This window comes from Hypanus sabinus, chromosome 20 (genome assembly GCF_030144855.1).
Source record: "Hypanus sabinus isolate sHypSab1 chromosome 20, sHypSab1.hap1, whole genome shotgun sequence".
Taxonomy (NCBI): domain Eukaryota; kingdom Metazoa; phylum Chordata; class Chondrichthyes; order Myliobatiformes; family Dasyatidae; genus Hypanus; species Hypanus sabinus.
The window spans coordinates 20,441,786-20,455,870 of NC_082725.1; the positions used below are offsets into that span (position 1 = coordinate 20,441,786).

A 14,085-nucleotide genomic window follows, 5' to 3' on the forward strand; every position below is an offset into this window, starting at 1 on the left:
AATTTCCTCTCTCATTCTTTCTTCTCACAGTGAACATTTTCCCAAAATTGACAGCTCTCTAGCTTTAGGTTTAATGTGGCATTGTTTACAGAGTGAAGGGCTGAAGGGTTCTCCAGAGCAGTAGAGTTAATAAACACTCGCTATCTCTACTTTCTGCAGAACAAACCCTTATAAGTTGACAGGTTACTGGCAGCACTGCTGTGGTTCCACTGCAATTTCAATGCACCCCAGGGGATTAAAGTGATGCATTGTCAGATGTGAGCTCGATGTTACATATTCGAAGCAGCACAGAAGTTGGTGTAAAATGGCAGCTCAGGGTTTTATTAGGATGTAGCAGCGTTGTATTTATGCTCAGGGCATGTAATCCACAAATGTGGATTCATGGTTCTGTTGGATACCCATAACAGGGATCATGAAAGCAGATCCTGTTCACTAATGCCCTTCATCAAGAGGGAGCTGTCTTTTATCTCAACCAGAACAGATATGAATTGAAGATTCTGCGCTAACTTCCACTGAACCTCATCAAAATTATAAACAACATCTCTTGCCTCACTTTCCTCGTATTTAACCCCTTGGGAGTCAGGCACAAATTCACAGTAGCATTCAACATATAGCTGTCCTTATCGAGTCTGGCTTGTCGCCTACTCCATTTAACATGGCGCTATACAAAGGTCCAGTGAGCTGTCTGACCCAGGGACAATGAGGAATGAGCAATAAATGTTGCCTAATTTTGCAATATGGCTGGACTCGCAGTGTCATTGGAAGAGAATCAGAAACATTCTTCTAGCTTACTAAAATTCATGCGATCAGGAAAATATTCACCCTTTAAAAGTTAGCTTTAATGCCCACGGGGAAGGAGTCTCAATGAACAGATAAACCATCTGCATGTGTAGCATCATGTAAACAAATGGGAATATATAATATTCTTGTCATAACAGATTAATGAATTTTCATTAATGTTAGTTCATTTGTGAAATCTGAAATCCAATGGCTTAAAAATATGATAAATAATGGGGATATTTACCATAGAAATGGAGTAGTTTGCCACAAGTTAAAATGCAGTACTCTTTTGCATTTTACAAGGAATCTTAGAGTTGTAAATAGTGACATATATGTTTTGTAGCATGGCAAAAATACACTCTCAGGACAACAAATACTTCTTAGGATCTTTAATTCCTTTATCAGTTTTAGATGTTTTAATGCAGAAAGAGGGTATCAAAATAAAAAAATGATTTTACAAAACAGTTCATGCTGTTACAATCTCAGCTTAATTTCATTCCATACCCTTGTGTATCGACTAGTGTATGCAGTATGAAAATAAAACAAAATATACAAAACCAATATGGTAGTGGAATTTCTTAAAACAATTCAAACAACATTAGAATCCCACCAACTCTGTACCTTACACACAACATCAAAAATATGAATAAATACATCTCATCTTAACAAAGACATGTACTCACTTTGGCACACACGTGCTTAACTTCCAGAGACATTTAGGCTAGATCCTGAAATGAATTCTCCTCACTCATGCTACGTGAACACATTCACATTCAATCATGAAACAATAAAAGGAAGACAAGAATAAACTTCTACAACAACTTTTGTAATATATTGCCTTGTAGTTAAATTACTAGAAAGACGAACATACTTGGCCAATAAGGAACTTCTCACAACCATGCCATCCAGCACCGATACCTTACTCATGAAAATCTAAAGTATTTACAAGTAAAACATGATAAATTACCAATATTCTAGATTTACAAACAAGTGTAAATGAATTTCCATGAATATTATCAAAAATTATTCACTGTTCCTCACCATACAACCAGCAATCGACTTTCTTTCTAGAACATTGTGATTATTCTTTCTATTCCATGTTTGCATAATGACATCGCTGTTTTCTCTTAAAAGCAAAGCAGCTACTTTAGCATTACCAGGGCTAACACATAAGTGCACTTTAACAATAAAAAATGATATTCATCAGTCACCTGGTTACATAAATACTTTGATAATAAATTTACTTTGAACTTCCCAATATTCTGTTGTACTATGTTGGAGGTTTATGGACTACGTTACATGCTCATATTGTTTATAATGCTCTGCGACACCTATAACGAGCTTTATGTTGCAATATATTCCTGAGGCCCATTGGGTAGAGGTTTTACTTATTGTTTGAAAATCTATGAGTTTGGTTTCTGAATCAGAGAACAAAAAGCTAAGCAAAGGCCCTAGCGGTATTCTCAACCATTCCTGTCATTTGGATGAGATGTTGAAGAAGTCATTGGTTCCATGTGCTTTAAGATGTGTTCAAGCTATGATAACTGCTCTGAAATGTGAATTTGTTACAGATCACTAATCCGGGTTACGGTAGCACTACACCAAACTGCAGCATTTCCCAACCCTTTCCAATGCTTCGGTTTTCTACCAAATGAGCACAGGGGTCTCAAACTGCCATTGAATTCCACAGAAAGTCCAATGGTAGAGTTCCACTTCTGGGAAATTCCCAACATATACTCTCAGATCATGCCTGGGTTAAACCTAGAACAGGATCTGTGGTCCATTTCATTTAATTGGGGAGAGTACTGTTGTGGGAAAGAATGACAAGGAGAAAATAAGTTCCCCTGATGAAGGGCCCAGACCTGAAGTGCTGACTGTTCATTCTCTCCACAGACACAGCCTGAGCTGCCGAGATCCTCCAGCATTCTGTGTGTGTGTTGCTCAAGATTTCCAGCATCTGCCAAATCTCTTGTGTTTAATGCAAGTTTCATGATTAAGTTAGTTGAGGTCCTTCTAAAACTTTTAATTATTAAGGATATTTTTATATTTTAGCTTATTTTCTTTTAATTTTAATATAATAGCTTTTATTTTCTTACATAACTTTTGAAAGTTTTTAAACATTAAAAAAGCAGACTATTTCCTTCCTTTTATTATCTAGTCAAGACTTGGTGCTAATCATTGATGGACTTCAGGATGCTTTTGGCCACAAGAATCCAGATTCAAAGGACTCACAACGACAATGTTTTCTGGCCACGGTAATCTTAGATTTTAAAAAAGAATGCACAGGTTTTGTTTGCAGTTAACTCTAGTTGGGTTTCCCTCTCAGACAATATCGGTGCTGGGTAAGTAAAGCCAGTCTGCTTCTGGGAATGGTAAAGAGAGAGGCCAGCGAGACCTCACTTCAGTCACTTCCACTGGTGTGCTTAGTTCCTGCCTTGACGGCCTCTAGGTACTCCAGCCTGCCAGGCTGTGTGAGCACAGTGTAAGCCCAAATGCAGCAAGTGCACCCCCCAAAGAAGCCACCAGCAACATAGCCGAAACACAAAGGATACTGCAGATGCTGGAAATCTTGAGCAACACACACAAAATACTGGACCAACTCATCACGTCAGGATGGAGGGGAACAGATAGTCGACTTTTGGGTCAAGATCTTTCAGCAGGACTGGAACGGAAAGGGGCTAGAGCTGGACTGAGAAGTTCAGAAGCACAGAAAATAACCTGCACAATTCATTGAAAGAGAGGGAATCAGTGGTGATCATCTTTACTTCTCTGTCCACAGAAGCTGCTGGATTTGCAGAATATTCCTGTTTATGATCTCAGATTCCTGGCCTTGCAGATTCTTAGCTTTCTCTGTGTGGTCTGTGATGCACCATCAATAACTCACTCTGAGATGTAAAGGTGAGATATCGGCTTTTATTGACTGGAAGAAGGAACAAGCAGTGAGTGACCACCATACTACATACTGGAGACTGAGAGGCCGGGCTCAGGCCTCGATCGCCTTTATACAGGGGTCTGTGGGAGCAGCCACAGGAGCAGTCAGCAGGGGGCATATCCAGACAGGTATATGTAGTTCACCACAGTCACTTGTTCACTCATTTGTTCAGTGCAGGAGTCTTGGTGATATAGTTGATACAGGAAATTCAGAAGGCTATTTGTATACAACAAATTCATCAAGACAGCAATGTGATAATAATCAAAGTGATAAGGCTCCAGTGTACGGGATCAAAACCTGCAGAGAGCTGTAGATTCAGCCAGTTCCGCCTCAGGCACAGCCTCCACACTGATGAGGGTACAATCAAATGGCAGGGCCTCGAGAAGGCAGTATCCGTCACAATCAGAATCAGTTTTATTATCACTGATGTTGTGAAGTTTGTTGTTTTGTGACAGTAAAGTGCAGGCATAACAAATTACTACAAGTTACAATAAAAAAAAATTTAGAAGTCCAAAAATGGAGTAGCATGGTGGTGTTCATGGATTCTGAAATCTGACAGCAGAAGGATAGAAGATGTTCTTAAAATGTTAAGTTTGCACTCTTAGGCTCTTGTACCTTTTCCCTGATGGTAATAATGAGAAGGGCCCTCACTGTCTGGAACATGCCCCCTTCACATTGCAACCAACAGGGAGGAAGTACAGGTGCCTGAAGACACACACTCAACATTTGAAGAACAGCTTCTTCACACCCTCCAGGCGATCTGTGAGCCATCCATGAACACTACCTCACTGCTCCTCTTTCACATTATTTGATTTTATTAATTGTAACTTATAATAATATTTTTATATCTTGCACCATACTGCTGGTGTGGTTCCTACGGTTGTCATAGTCGAGGTGGTAGTGGGGATAAGCTCCCACTACCTATAAAGTGCTCCAAATGGTGTGTGTCACTAACAGCCTCTGACAACCAAGTCCAACTCTCAGCCTTCACATGTGGCTTAGCCTCTAGGCCCAGCAGAACTGTTTCTACTGACAAGAGAAGGGGCAAAGGTGGACCACTGGTGCCTCAAGACCAGTTGCTTTGGGCAGGTGGACTTTGTAAGCCTAGGACAGCACTCCGCCTTGGAGAAGACAAATTCTGATTTTAAACCTCCGCTGCCTTGTGGCCCATGGGAAAGGCTTCGGGAGTAAGCGTTGAGGAAGAAATCCTGAGCCGGGGTCCCTAAGGCAGTTTGATGTTGTTTACAACTTCACTCCGGCAACCTCTGTGACGACACTGGTGCCAAGCTGTATCGGCGTTTGCCCTGCCCTTGGACTACATCAGTGACGTGGAGAGGGGGAACCCACTACATGGGCAACAGCTGGTTCCTAAAATCTTCCCACCCAGGCTTGCACCCTGGAGAGGACACAGTCCACCAGAGGCACAAACCCACGATCCCCTGGGATCGATGGCTGCCAGTTACTGCTGGTGTAAAACAATAAATTTCCCGACACATGTCAGTGATAATAAACCTGATTCTGAATGTTTCACTGGAACTAACTTTCAGCTCCTGCTCTAAGGCAGTTTTTTTTTTGTGACCATCTCGAAGGGTAGACAAGGCATCCAAAATGTAGCACCTCCAAATATGCTACTCCCCTCAGATGTGCTTGAGGGCATCACCATGAATCTGTGTGTCCTGAACCTCTGCAGTAAGATTTCAATCTGAGTCAGGGATGGACCACAGCTGATATGAGGCATAGTTCATAGTTCAGATTTAATTGTCATTCAACCATGCATAAATACAGCCAAATGAAGCAGGATTACTCCAGGGCCAAGGTGCAAAACACAACACCAGCAGGCACACACAGAACAAAGTGCATAAGATAGCAAGCATATTTACAATATCAGTAAAATACAACCACACAAAAATGCATTCCAAGATCCCAAATCAAACACAAAATGACTTGAGGATAAACACACAGGCAGGTACAGAAAGGAACCATTCACAATGAAGATACCATTTTATAGGACTGTGAGAAACTAGAGAATTGATTTGACTTTATTACTTACATCCTTCATATACATGAGGAGTAGAACTCTTTACGTTACATCTCTGTCTAAATGTGCAATGTGTGATTTATAATAAATAGTATGTACAACGGGACAGTCAATATAGCATAGAAATACAATTGTATCAGCGTAAATGAATCAGTCTGATGACCTGGTAGAAGAAGCTGTCCCAGAACCTGTTAGTCCTGGCTTTTGTGCTGCGGTACTGTTTCTTGGACGGTAGCAGCTGGAATAGTTTGTGGTTGGGTGATTCAGGTTCTTAATGATCCTTCTCACACCTGTCCTTGTAAATGTCCTGAATCATGGGAAGTTCACAACTACAGATGCACTGGGCTGTCCACACCACTCTCTGCAGAGTCCTGCGATTAAGGGAGGTACAGTTCCCATTCCAGGCAGTGATGTACCCAGTCAGGATGTTGTGCCTCTGTGGAAAAGATTTGAGGGGTGCAGACCGAATTTCTTCAACCGTCTGAGCTGAAAGAGCCACTGTTGTGCTTTTTTCGCCACACAGTCAGTGCGCACAGACCATGTGAGATCCTCGATAATGTGTGTTCTGAGGAACTTAAAGCTGTTCACTATCTCAACCCCAGGTCCGTTGATGTCAATAGGGGTTAGCCTGTCTCCATTCCTCCTGTAGTCCACAATCAGCTGCTTTGTTTTTGCGACATTGAGGTAGAGGTTGTTTTCTTGACACCACTGTGTTAGGGTGATGACTTCTTTTCTATACGCTGTCTCATTATTATTTGAGTTTAGTACCTTCAACAAATTCAATTAGCAGATTGGAGCTGTATAGTATTGTTAATTGGATAACTGCCAATGACATGCATGGGCACATTGGGCAGAATAGCCTCATTCTGCACTATAATATTCTGTGATAAATAATTACTTAAACTTGGGCATGGATTCAAACACATGGACAGATTTTACATACCTGACAGATTTTAAGATACAAGTATTATATTATATCTGATATCATACCACAACTGTACTTGATAAAAATATTATTGGGAGAACAGAGTCAAACTTACTCTTCAATCCTTTAATCTTCATTCCATCAATAGATTACTGTATTTATGAAATTAAGATTTCAGATGAACAGTCTTTCATTAAGTAATTCATATCTGACATTCAAAGACTGGAACTGGAAATAGATAAAAGTAAGATAATGGAAAAAGTACCACCTTGCACAATGGTGTGTTGCTACAGCATATTTCCATGAGAAAAGAAATGTTAATAGATATATTTTACTGACATGGAACCAGTGCAATTTTATTTCAGATTGGAAAAGCATTAGCCATAACGATTCCTGAAGTAGTTGAAATTTTGTACATATTTATATTAATACACATTGAAAAGGTTCCAGTTAATACCTCTGCCTATAAATTGCTACAAAGCTTCAAGTATGTAATAAATAATAATTTCTTGATTTCCCAATATTTCTTGCACAAAAAATGGAGAAAATTCACAGTCCTCCAACATAGACAAATGTTTCATGGATGGAATAAAATTCCATGACATATGATTCTAAACAACAATACCCTGTAAGAACTAAATACCCCGAGGCAGTTAAATGAAATTCTACTGCCGGCTTAATGGCTGTTAATAGATTCACACCTTTATCACTAGCTCTTCCTGTCGGGTACGGATGTGGCCTAAGTGTGGAGCAAGAGACCCTGAAGCAGGTCAATAGTTCACAGACTTCACTGCGAACAGAGTTAGAGGGAAAAGAGAACAACAAACACTCGGCTAAACAGGGACGTTAACTAAAACTCTCAAATGGAAAATGAAGCCTACAATGTGGCTGAAAGGAATAACTGAATAGAAAATGAATACCGTTAGTCTTCAGAGTTAGTTGACTTGACAGTCCAATTTCTCAGGCGAGGCCGACTGCAAGCAGGCAGCGAAGTGTTACTGTGCTGAGTGCAAATCTCGACAAGTACTACGAAGGAAAGAATGTACGATCACAAAGAAAGAAAAATGAGTTGACTCATAAATATTCACAAGCGCAATTGTTGTATCTGCTACACTGTCGAATTCATGGTTGTGACCCTTTCACTCCCAATATCACAGTTCATGTGATTTGCATAGTGACATCAAGATGAAAGAAAATGCCCATAAAAAGAGTTAGATTGTTACAAAAGGCAAGTAACTGTTAATGTTCTTCTGGTGAATGTTTGATTCTGGCTCCCAACTTGTCAACTTCCTTAATTAAAAGATGTCATATTTGTTTGTAAATCTCTTCAAGAACCTACCCCGCCTTACCTCTGTAACTTCCAGCCCCACAACTCTTCAAGATCTCTACTTTCCTCCTATTTCGACTCCCGCACATCGCCAGCTAGGCCTCCTCAGTTCTGGTCTTCCCTGCCTAACCCTCTCCACCTCCCCCTCCCCCTGTGATCTTTTTGACCAAAAGTTGCTTTGATATCTCCTGACTTTGCTCATTTGGATTGCATTTGTCAAAACTTCTATCAAATGTCTAGCCGTGCATTTAGGGAGGGTGCGAAGGAAGATGTGAACTTGGTTATTATTGCATTTTGGGCTTATTTTCGGGGATTCTCTGGAGAATTTGGTTTCAAGGATCCCATTGCAAACCACAGCTTCTGATTCCTTTAGGAGCCTCTGTGGTGGCAGTCATCAGATAATAACAAAAACAAGAGAAATTCATTACTTCTCCCCTTGCCGCCACCATAAGTAGCAATGGTAATTCAAATTTCCAGTTTCATCCATCGGGACAACAACAATTGTGGAACAATGCAGCTAGAGAACCAATATTCTAGGCCTCTTTACATTATTTAAATCAGGGGTTCCCAACCTGTGGTCCACAGTTGCCTTGGTATTGGTCCATGGTATAATAAAGGTTTGGAACCCTTACAGTGCCTTCCCTGGCCTTGTAATGAATTGAAATCATTTCCAGTCTCGATGTAACTGTGAGTATCTAGTTTGTCTAATTCAGTTTGTTTCTCTCGAGTGTGATAGGCCATCACTGCAGAATAATTACATTGGCATTTTAAGAATAAATTTAACTAAACTAAGAGTTCAAACTGAATGGTCACTCCAGATTGGCAAAAGCATCTCCTCCACAATCCCCATCAGCAGAGAAGTGCCACAGGGACGTGTACTTAGCCCTCTGCTCTACTCACTTTACACCAATGACTCTGTGGCTAAGTACAACTCCAACATCGTCTACAAGTTTGCTGATGACAACACTGTTGTGGGCCGTATCAAAGGTGGTGATGAATCAGCATACAGGAGAGAGACTGAAAATTTGGCTGGATGGTGTGATAACAACAACCTCTCATTTAATGTCGATAAGACAAAAGAACCGATTGTAGGCTTCAGGAGAGGGAAACCAGAGGTCCATGAGCCAGTAATCATTGGAGGAACAGAGGTGGAGAGGGTCAGTAACTTTAAATTCTTAGTTGTCACTATTTCAGAAGACCCGTCCTGGTCCCATCGTGTAAGTATTACTGTGAAGAAAGCACAACGGTGCCTCTACTTCCTCAGGAATCTGCAAAGATTTGGCTTGTCATCAAAAACTTTGGCAAGCTTCCACAGATGTGTGGTGGAAAGTGTGCTGACTGGCTGCATTACGGCCTCGTATGGGAACACCAACACCTTTTAGTGGAAAATCCTACAAAAAGTAATGGATTTGGCCTAGTACATCGTGGATAAAACCCTCCCAGCCAATGAGCACATCTACATGAGATGTTGCAGTGGAAAGCAGCATCCATCATCAAAGATCCTCACCACCCAGCCCATGCTCTTTTCTCATTGCTGCCGTCAGATAGAAGGTACAACTGCCTCAGGACTCACACCACCAGGTTCAAGAGCAGGTATGATCCCTCAACCATCAGGCTCTTCAACAAAAGGGGATAACTACACTCATTCATGGGCTCTTTTATCGTGTTATTTCATGCTCATTACTTATTATTGTTCACTTATATCTGCAATTGCACAGTTTGTTGTCCATTGATACTGTTTACAGATTTGTTAAGTATGCCTGCCAGTAAAGAATCTCAGGGTTGTACGTGGTGACCTGCATGTACTCTGATAATAAACTTTACTTTGAACTTTGAAATATGAATGTACACTTTGCAGTGTGCTCATTCAGCAGTAGATTGAATTGACTTTCCATTTCCAGCTAACATTAACATCACCAATGATAGATTATCCGATGACCTGCTGTGCCTGTGCCTCTTGTTGGTTGAGTGTGCCATTTGTACTTTGTCTGCAGTGTTTCCCCTACTGATATCAGCAAATTTAATAACCAAGTACCACGTTTGGGTAGAGGTACATGAAACTAAATTTACCCCCAATCCAATAGGAAACTAGGCACCCCAATTCTTAAAGGCACTTAATTCTGACAACGGTTAATCTTGCCCAAGGACAATGGGACAGTTTAAAATCTATAACACAATCCATCCTGAATCTCAGACTTTTGGTTCCTGTTATGGTGCCACAGATATTTACCATTTACCTCCTTTATGCTTGTTTTCAGAGGTCTCATTACACTGAAACAGTTTAGAGTGTTATTCTTTAGGAAACATGAGAGCAGGTTGGTTTTTGGTTCTGGTTTTGGTATGACGAGTCCTGTGGCTTTGACCAATTGATCCAAATGTACAAATTCAAATCCCAGCACAACTGAACAGCTTAATCTCAGCTAATTAAATAATTTTGTAATAAAAACAATGTATTATAATTATGACAACAAAGCTTGATAATGTTGACTGTGAATGTAGTCATCATTATGTCGTAAAACACATCTAACTCGCTAATGTCATTCGAGGAAGGAAACCTACCATCACTATTTAGTCTGACCTCTTTGTGACTACAGGCCCACAGTAATATAGCAGGCTCTTCAATGCTCTTGAAATTGCCCAGGAAGGCTTTGTGGGATATCAGAATCAGTAAGTTCCTCACATAGAATGCAACAGGATATATGGGATGGGCTAATAATGCCCATACCCCAAAGAAGAATATTAAAAAATACGATTGGCCTCCCTGTGAATTACCACTAAACAATCTGTCAGTTGAGCAGTATGTGTGTGGGAAAGGAATTGTTGACATTTTTACTGGAATCCCAGACTCAAGATGTTTACAAAATCAGTCCCAGTCCCTCTCAATCTCTGTTTAACACTTTGAGGAAATGAGTTTGCTAGAAATACCCAAACTGATCATGGAGGGAAGAAGCTGTTCTTAAAACATTGAGTGTGGGTCTTTGGTCTCCTTTACCTCTTCCCCAATGGCAGAAATGGGAAGTCAGCATGTCCCAGATGGTAAGGGCCCTTAATGATGGACATCTTCTTGACGCATTGCCTTTTGAAGATGTCCTTGAGGGTGGGGAGGCTTGTAACAATGATGGAAATGGCTGAGTCTAACACTCTCTGCAGCCTCTGTGCATTGGAGCCATATCACGTTATTATTCTCAAGTTAATTATTGTCACACCACTGCCTTTATGAATTTGCTGTATACAAATCAGCTCCAGCAGTTCCTGAGGTGATACATAAAGCTATGCCAATTCTCCCTTTATTGCTTTTCACCCTGATGCTTTGTTGTGGAAATTCAATCACACCTGTTGTAATAGGCTGGAAGTTATTACCACATCTCCTGGAACCTGCATTGAAATTGTTGCCTTACTACCCTGGAAGGAAAACTGTTCAGGTTTAGCATAAACTTCGCCAAGTCTACTAACCCAGCAGCACCAGCAACTCACACTAGCTGAAAATGAAGGTAGTCCATAGCACTGTGAGTGCAGTAAAGCTCTTCCTGTGTGCCAAGATGCTTTAAAATTTAACAGCATGCCAAATCCCTTTAGCCCCGCAGCCTTGTACTTTAATCACCTAGCTGATAATCCAATTAAAATGTTCAAAATACTCTCTTTCTGTCACTTTGCTCTGCTTCCAGAAGAGGTTTTGCACTCTAACACTTTTCTTCACTCCTACACACATACTAACAAGCAAGCCTATTTTTCTCTGAACAAGTAGCTTTATTTAAAGAACAAAACATCTCTTTTGGAATGGGAATATCTCTTTAACACACTGTGGATGAATCAAATTTTCTTACCCTTCTACATTGTCTGGCAACCTCTCTCAGCTTAATTAATTGAATTTCAGTCATGTACTCTGTCAATGCTGGAACAGGCTCAAATGCCTGCATGGCCTCCTGTTCCAAGGCTGCTACGAAACCTCCTCCTGCCTTTGTGTCTCAGATCTAGGTAACTTTTCCTGTCCCCATATTACTAGGAGCTGGGGACTGTTCTACAGTTTCTATGTTCATAGAAGCTGAAGAGGTTTACTATTGTTCCTGTTGTTACCAGAAGCTAAACCACTGCTCCTCTGCTGATGTCCCTGCCTGCATTCATTACGTTCCTCTTCACTGCTCCATGGCCTCAATATTATACTCAACACCAATGATCTATTATCACTGTAGCTGCAAAACAACAAATTTCTGGACATATATCAGTGATAATAAACCCAATTCTGATACTGTAATATATTCCGTCCATCGCAAAGTTCAAAGTAAATTTATTATCTAAGTACAAGTATGCTGACAGATGATATCAGTGGCCCATGTACATGCATATGCTGCGACTTATTTTACTGATATTTAATATGAGTCTGCAAGGATTGGGCATCAAGCTGCAGGCGTGGTGTCAGGATGCTTTTATTCTGTGAATGCGTTCGTGTGTGCGGCTGTTGGTAATATGCACCTTGACCCTGCAGTAATGTCTCATTTGGCTGTATTCATGCATGGTTGAGTGACAGGGTTAAACTTGAATTGAACTGAATGTCACCATTTGCTACCTTGAGATGTAACTTATTACAGGCACTTACAGGAAAATAAAGGAAGAAATACAATAGACCTCATGAAAAATCTGTATATAATAAAGTGACAAATAATCAGTGTTCAAAAGAGGACAAATCATGCCAATAATAAAATTTAAAAGTAGATAAATAAATCTGAAAACATGAGTATTGGAGTCCTGAAAAGTGAATTTCTAGATTGTGGAGTCAAACCAGCATTGAGGTGAGTCAAGTTATCCATGCTGAATATATTGAATACACTGAAAATTTTCTCAATATACTGAAAAACTCTGGAGGAATGGAATTGAATGGAATTGAATTCATTTATTACATCCTTCATATATATGAGAAGTAAAATCTTTACATCTCCTTATAAATGAGCAATGTGCAATTTATAGTAATTTATAATAAATAGTATGTACACCAGGACAGTCAATATAACATAGAAATACAATTGTATCAGCATGAATTAATCAGTCTGATTGCCTGGTGGAAAAAACCTGTTGGTCCTGGCTTTTATGCTGCAGTACCATTTCCCGAATGGTAGCAGCTGGAATAGATTGTGAATGGGGTGACTCAGGTCACCAGTGATCCTTCGGTCCCTTTTTACGCACCTGTCTTTGTAAATGTCCTGAATAGTGGGAAGTTCACATCTACAGGTGCGCTGGACTGTCCACACCACTCTCTGCAGAGTCCTGCGATTGAGGGAAGTACAGTTCCCGTACCGGGCAGTGATGCAGCCAGTCAGGATGCTCTCAATTGTGCCCCTGTAGAAAATTCTTAGGATTTGGGGGCCCATACCAAACTTCTTCAACCCAGTGTACTTATAGATGCAATGAGTCAAATGCCCTCTTTAATTCCATGCCCCCTTTATAGAGACTGCACTTCAGAATCAGAATCAGGTTTAGTATCACCAGCATATGTCATGAAATTTGTTAACTTAGCAGCAGCAGTTCAATTCAACACATAATATAGAAGAATAAATAAATAAACAATTACAGTATATGTATATTGGAGATTAAAATCATGCAAAAACAGAAATAATATATATTGGAAAAGTGAGGTAGTGTTCACAGGTTCACTGTCCATTTAGGAATTGGATGGCAGAGGGGTAGAAGCTAAAAGCCTACTGCACCTGGCATTCTCAGGAGGTCTCCCATCCAAGTACTTACCAGGCCTAAGCCTGCTTAGCTTCTGAGATCAGACAAGATCGGGCTTTCTCAGGCTAGTTCAGTCATCACTGATAATGTCATAACAGATGTTATGGAAATCTAATTACCATAACAATAACTCTCTAAAATCGCAAAATACTCAACATAATTCCTTGTTAACAAGGATGAAGCAATAATAAAAAAAGTCATGACCTATCTATATAGTAGTGGGTGTTCCCTGGAAGATAACAATCTAACCTTGGGTCTGTTTTATTGGCCAACTAAATAGTGTAAAAATAATCTATTTTGTTTTACTTATGTACCCCTATACACAGAATTTAAGATTCATGCTCTAAACTAGATTACAA

The 14,085-nt window shown here is 40.2% G+C and overlaps 1 pseudogene; it reads right to left on the reverse strand.

Annotated features, from left to right (window-relative positions):
- Window positions 1-13,689: 13,689 nt before the first annotated feature.
- On the reverse strand, window positions 13,690-13,805 carry LOC132378716 (5S ribosomal RNA; annotated as a pseudogene).
- Between the last annotated feature and the right edge of the window lie 280 nt (window positions 13,806-14,085).